Below are 7,345 nucleotides of genomic sequence, written 5' to 3'. Positions count from 1 at the left end.
TCATTATCTAATGAATACACAGAGTTAGCCAAATACCCAAATCACTAACAAAAATTTAATCAAGATTTTAGAAAACAGAACTAAGCCAAATTCTTAGAATTATTGGAAGAAAATTTTATGAACACCTTGTTCTATTTAAGATATACATAAATATCCAATCTGACAATTGTTTATTAGTGTGCATATTTACATAAAATGTTCTAATGGTAATAATTAATTCCTCATTTTCTTAGACAGAGATCACATCCAGAATTTTCTCTTTTTGACCTCCCAGTGTACCCTTTCCCTTTTGCTTACAGTTAAGAGTTGTATAAAAGGAAACAGTTCTCAGAGCTTGGATTTCTGGGGTTTTTTTTGTCTTTATGGGTGACCTATTTTTTTCAAATTTACTTATTCTTTTTCATTACATTCCTTCAGTAAAATCATGGTATCTCTCACCGTTACAGTGATTTCTGACTTCCAGTCTTGGCTTTGTATTAGACCGCCTCTCCTGAATGTTTTCTGCTACCAGAAGGAATCCACTGAAGGATTTGTGTATGTATGTATGGAATATGTATGTATGGAATATGTATGGAATTCTGAATTAGGTGACTGGGGGCTGTTAGGGGAAAAAAATAATTATGAGAATGAGTGCAATGAGTGGAGGGCAAAGATCAACCAAGTAATAAAGAATGCTGATGAAAAAAGTGTGTATTAGATCCTAGCTTTCCCTGAGTCTGAAAATCAAATCTCAGGCTATGGAAAGACATTTGATATCTTTGACTGGAATTTGCATGTCCATAAAAAGTGTAATTAGATACTTGAATTTTTCCTTCAGAAATGGAAACATGGCTCATCCTTCTCTTTTAACACACTGGCATGGCTAGAGAAGAAAAACAGCCCTATGTTTTTAACTTAACAGTGTTTGCCTCATTGTAAATGTGAGAGACCTCAGTTCGTCTCTCTGTGAGGGCTTTACCTCACCTTTCTTTCCTTTTGCCAAGTAGCCAACTGCAATTCAAAGCTGAATGTGCATGTAGTAGCCACTTCAGAATTAAAGAGAGAATCCATTGCTCTTGCTCCAACTGTAATATTTTGTAGGACACCTTAAAATGTTTGTAGGGTCAAAAATAAAAAGAACATACTTGACTTGTTAAGTGTATGTCAAAAAGAAGGAAAAAGGGAAGAAAGTAGCAGAAATATAGAACCGGATACCAACATCTTCTTCCAAAACTGTTTATTTCATTTAATATATTAGTGAAACATTTAATCAATTCCTACAGGATTGTAAATGGACTATGAAGGTGTAGCTATGGTTAAATCTAACCAGAAGGATAAATATGACCATGGGTATCAGTAAAGATTATGTTGGTCCTGGAATCAATAATAGAGAAAAATGAAAAAAAAAAACCAAAAAAACCCAAAGACAAACAAACAAACAAACAAAAAAAACCCCACACAAACAAAAAAAAAAAATCAAAACCTGTGAGATGTTCACAAGGGTTTGCAGGTGAAGAGAGAAGGGAGAATGTTGATTCCATCATCAGAAGGCTTGATTTATTATTTTATGATATATATATTACATTATGACTATACTAAAAAGAAATAGAAGGAAAAGTTCTCAGAAGGCTAGCTAAGCTAAGAATAGAAAAGAATGAATAGCAAAGATCTGTCTCTCGGCAGAGAGCGAGAGCAGCTCAGTAAATCCAAACATCTGCAGGAGACCAATCATGGATTCACCTGTTGCAGCAGATAACCATTGTTGACATTTTGTTGCTGAGGCCAAAGCTTCTCAGAAGGGAGAAAAATCTCAAGAAAGGATTTTTCACAAAAGATGCCTGTGACAAAACCTCATGTTACAAAATACTTCCGCTCATTTTCAAAATAATAAATCTCTCTGTATAAAATTCAAGAAGAAGAATTTGAGAGGTGTCTCTTCTTGAACATGACTAAAAACCTGCAAACTTTTGTGGAAAGTGAGGTCTCTGAAAGCTTTCGCTCTCCATGATTGAATCCTCACAATTCTGTCACCAAACTGATCATCCATTCTTAGAGTGACTGGTCTCTTTCTGTGCCAGGGCTGCACATGCTGTCTCTCTTGAAATTTCTCTTTCCCTTTTCAAACTCCATGATCTTTTACAACTGCCAAAATCATCCTCAACAAGAGCAAGAGGATTCTCTCTCCTGAGCTTTTGGCACTACCTCAGCCTGATACCTAGAGTGCAAGAAAACAGCAATGAACAGGAGTCAGGCAGGAAAGACAGCTTAAACCATGGGCAAAAATAGGATGGAAAGAAGGCAAACTGCTCTAGGCAAAAATCTTGACAAAGTCATTATGTGAAAGAAAAGGAATTCCTAGTGTGCTACTTCTGTTGTTAGCTGATGGTGTTAATGAATAGAAGTCATAAACACAAAAGACTGATGGCCAAGAGGAGGTCACCTGCTGTAGACTCCGATCAATATAATGCAACCCAAATACAAGATGTATGTTGAGGAGATAAACATCTGCGTCAAATAAAATTCAACCTGTGAACTCTGAAGATTTCAACATAATTTTCAGCTGGAGAACTGGCACCAACTCCCTGGAAAATTTACGTAGATACCTTGGAAGAATTTGGTCTTATATGAATAGAATTCACACTTGTAAGGAAGCCTGCTTGAAGGAAAGACTTTATCTCCATTATGAATGAATGTAATGTTTTATGTCTTGTGACAATTGGAAAATCACATCCACTGCATACAGGCCACTTATTTAAATCAAAGATGTTAAAGTTAGCACTGCATCATTTAATGAAAAGTGTTAAACAAAAAGGTTAACTAATCCTGAGTAGGTCACAGAGTTAATAACCTAAGAATACTCATTGAATTAGCTTTCCAAATTTATCATGTCATCCCTTGAGTAAAATTTCAAAGTAAAGATAATGAGGCTGTGAGGAAGAATAACAGATGTAGAGTATTAGAAGCTAGTAAATTGCATTTCATGCACACATAGAGTTAAACTAAAAGGGGAATATGCAATCAAATTTACTGACTTGCACATAGCTCCTTATTACAGCAACAGCTTGAAATGCTGTTCAGATTAACAATCTTGAAATGCTTTTTAAAAAAATCTTGTTTTCTGCCTTACAGGATGTATGCGCTCTTGTAGCAACTTAGATTATTAAAAAGCCTACAAAGTGGTCAACATCAAGTAGAGACCTAATTTTGATTTTTCTCTCCTTAGAAATTTAATCTTTTTCATAAAAAGTTGGTTAAACATTCTGTGGGCCTATTTGCAAAGTTTTGAATTTCTGAGCTAATATCTATATAAGACAAAACTACATACAAAAAACCTGTTTTTGAATTCTATCCTACTCTGTATGTCTTCTGCATATGTTCCTACAGATACTTGTGGCTGAAAAGCATCTGGTACTCAAATCTAGCAACCAAGGCTACCGAGGCTCTTCTACCATTTTGGAAAATGGCAAATTTTTCATGACAATAAATGAAACTAGAAGATGTAAATGAATGTAGAACAGAATTAAAAATGCTAGCATTTATCATACCATGATTGTAAGATTATATCAGATTGTAAAGATAAAAAACTTCAGGGAAAGACTTGGAAGAAGAAAATGTTTGATTAACATGAAATGTCAAGAGTGCAACCCCAAACATGAGCAATATTTTGGATGTCATTGTGGGTTGCCATATAATTCTGAACTCAGCATTAGAGATCTGGTCACAATTGCTGAGATCATTTTATTATTTTAATTTTAATGCCACCAAAATGAGGGCAAAATATTCATCCATTTTGGTCACAGTGATGTTTTTGGAATGTGAGACAAACACATTTTCCCATTAAGCATTAACAGAATTTTAAGAGCCATCAGTGAAAGCATGGTAACACTGCATCCATATTTAACCTACAGGAGATGCAAGGTCACTCACCACAGATCAAAAGTTTCTGCTGTGAGCATAGCTGAGTGAATTACCTGATATTTGCAAAAGATAGGAGCAAACAAAAGGAGAATCATGGCAGCTCTTCAGCCAAGCAGTAAATTGACTGATTTACCGTAACTTGCCTGTCTTCTTTAAATAGCCATGTGCCTTTGAATACAGACAGATACTTAATGGCACTGAATTGGGAGGTGGGAAGGTATGGAGACAAGAGTAAGAAAAGCATATGCCAAGTATCTCAGGGCACAAAGAAATATAGCAAATATATGCAGGTTCAAGAAGGTGTAGACAAATACTGCAGTTTAGACTTGATGTGAAAAGGAGGTGTCAGGGACAGAACAAGAAGAGCTGGTCAAAACATATCCCCAGTGAAAAAAGGGGAAGATGGTTACAAGTAGGCTGATACTTAAAAAAAGCAAAGTATTGTTTCTCTCTTTTGTTAACTTTGTTAACTTTGTATCATGTGGGTTTTTGTTTTTTTAAAATCTCTATTTGAAATCGACTTTTAACCTTTTTGTTTTCTTTTCTTCTTTTTTTTTTGGTAAAGGAAGGCATCTGAAACCAACTCATCTGCAGCAGAAACATATTTCCTGAACTGCCGTGTCAAAAGTATAATTTCTCTAAGAAAACATTCCAAGAATAAAACTGCAGCATGAAAAATAAACAAGTAATACCTTTATCTCATTTACAGATTTGTTTGCTATTCGTAAATATCTTGCAGTTCTAGCAGTACTTGCATTGTGCTCATTTTTCTTATGCTTCTATTTGTCAAGAAAATGAATTTTTTACATTGATTTCTTTAAAATCTAAGATCATTTGAATACACTCCAAGTCTTATTTAATATGAGTAGAACATATCTTGTAACTTTAAAAGCTTTAATTGAAGTTCCTAACTGCTACCATCTACATTCTGTCTCTGCTGTTTCACCACGTATCTGATTTCTGCTTTTTTTACTGCATACTAAAACCTGAGCTCTCTGTACAGCCCGTTTCATTCAGAATGTTAAGAGGTGATTATCTCAGGCAGAATTATGCTTAGCAGTAAAAATGCGGACTCTCAGGTAAATTTGTGAACTATATTCTTTAGGAGATTTTTCCTGTTCTGACTAGAAGATGGACATAAATTTCTATCTGTTTATTCCAAATTTTGAGCTACTAGGCTAAAAATGTTGATGCTGGAGATATTAAGAGAAGCCTGTCATAACTTCTAATTTACTCCAAAAATGTCTGAGCTGGATTTTGCCCAAACTTTTCAGTCATTTTATAGTTTGTAAGACTACCCTTGACACAGATTCTCAAAAATTTAAAGTGGTGATAATCTGTGAACAACAAATGGAATGGAAACAGTCATAAGCATAGGAATTAAAGTCAAATCAGTCTTCAGGAGAGTGTCTCTGCCCCTAATATCTAGGCCATTCCCCTAAAATATTTTCCTATCCTGTTCTGAAGCCTTAAATACTTAAGGTTACAATCACTGTTCTGGTTGCCCCCTGTTACAATGATTCAAAATTTTTCCCTGGAGTCCATTAATATATGATTTCACACTGTACTCACACCAAAACCAATAGAATGAATAATAACCCCCTTTGTGTTTTTCATGGATTTGAAGATTGCAACTATATCTTTCTTTGCTTTCTTCTGCCTAGAATAAATGCCCTTTATTTTTCAACATTACCATATCTTTTAAATCTCTTAACATTCTTGCAAAGCTCTTGATTTTTTCTAACTTGTCCATATCTTTCTTGGCATCCTAAAGAAATGACTCATTTAATGGGGAATTTTCATAACATTTTGTCAACATCAGGGAAAATACTTTGCTATTCTTTCATTGAAACCATTGTCATAGAAGTTACCATGCACTCTAGGAGAAAGATCAAATGCTGTCTAGTCAAATTAACAGACTGGAATCCATACTATCAATAAGGAAATAGTTATTGGAAAGCTATAAAGCACACCAGAAAACTGACACAGACAACCAAAATCTGTATCACCACACAACACAAAATCATGTACCAGTGGCATGAAGTCCAGATGAAGACTGCTCATTAGTAGTGTACCCCAGAGGTTAAGGCTGCAGTCAATACTGTTTAACATCTTCTTTGATGTAAAATGGGATGGAAAGCACCTTAGGCATGTTTGTGGATGGAGCAAAACCCAGAGCCCTTACCTATAGACTAGGTGAGTGGAGCTGGAAAAGTGACCGGAGAGTTATCTCATGAAGTTTAGTGAAGGAAAAGGCCAGTTCCAGCCTGTGGGGGAAAAAAAAAATAGACTGGTTTAAAGGGACCTTTAAAGGACCTTTTTACTGAGATTTTCAAGAAGCTGAACAGGCTGGGCTTTAGCAGCTGGAAAAGAGGCTGACAGAGGGGAATGAGGTGGACAGCAACCAGAGCAGCTGCCAGCAATGCGTTCTGTGACAAAGAATGCCAAGCAGCCCAGATCTCTGGGCTTCTTGTGCAGAATTGTCTTCAGTTCAAGTGAGGGGATGCTCCCTCTTTGCTGAGTCGTGGTGAGTCACGTCTGAAGAGCTGTGTCCAGTGATGGACTGTCCAGCATAAGTCAGACATGGACCTATTGGAGCAATTCTAGCACTTGATTACTAAGGTCTTGGAACCCCTTCATGTGACAACAGATAAGAGACATAAGAGAGTTGGGAGTGTTCAGTTTTGAGAAGAAATGGCTTAAGAGATGGTTCATCCATGTGTTGAAGAATCTGGACAGGGTAGAAGACAGACTTAGCAGCATTTACTCACAGGAGAATAGGCAGTGGGAGAACATTAAAAAAAAAACAAACATCTGAACACTTGCTTTTTCATATGAGGATGATTGAAACACTGACACAGGTTGCCCAGGGAGACTATGAAGTCTTTAATAATGAAATATTTAAAACTTGAATGGTCCTGGTTAACCCGATGTGGGTGACCCTGGTATAAAAAAATCTCAGAGGTCCCTTGTAACATAATGATTCTGTGATTCTGTGAAATAGGATTCAAAAGAATGAATATATTCTCTTCAGAGATGTCTGATAAAGGGAAAGGAGTCTGGTGAAGGAAACAAGGGAAGCATTAAAAAAAGTAGCAATGGAGAAGGGTGGAAAGGGTAAATTAGCCTGAGAGCAAGATTGTTGCCCAGAAGAAGCTCGTTGGAGATTTAGACTTGGCTTGAGAAAATTTATTTTTAGTTCATCTACTCCTACAATCTGAAATGCCCCAAAGTAGCAACTATCAGCAATGACAATATTGCAAATAACAGTAACATGGAAGATAGATAAAAACTTGATAATTTTTTGCTGTTTAGAGAACTTTGTCATTTTCACCTCCATGATTATATCAGTAAGATAAGATTAAATGCCTCTAAATATTTTTTCAGGTCACTTCAATATTTTTAAACCGGAATTATTTCTTTCTATTCAAGATTCAAAGTGAGGCTG

Source organism: Zonotrichia leucophrys, chromosome 1, assembly GCF_028769735.1.
Source record: "Zonotrichia leucophrys gambelii isolate GWCS_2022_RI chromosome 1, RI_Zleu_2.0, whole genome shotgun sequence".
NCBI lineage: Eukaryota > Metazoa > Chordata > Aves > Passeriformes > Passerellidae > Zonotrichia > Zonotrichia leucophrys.
The sequence above is the reverse complement of the archived record's forward strand: the minus strand, read 5'-3'. Positions refer to the sequence as shown.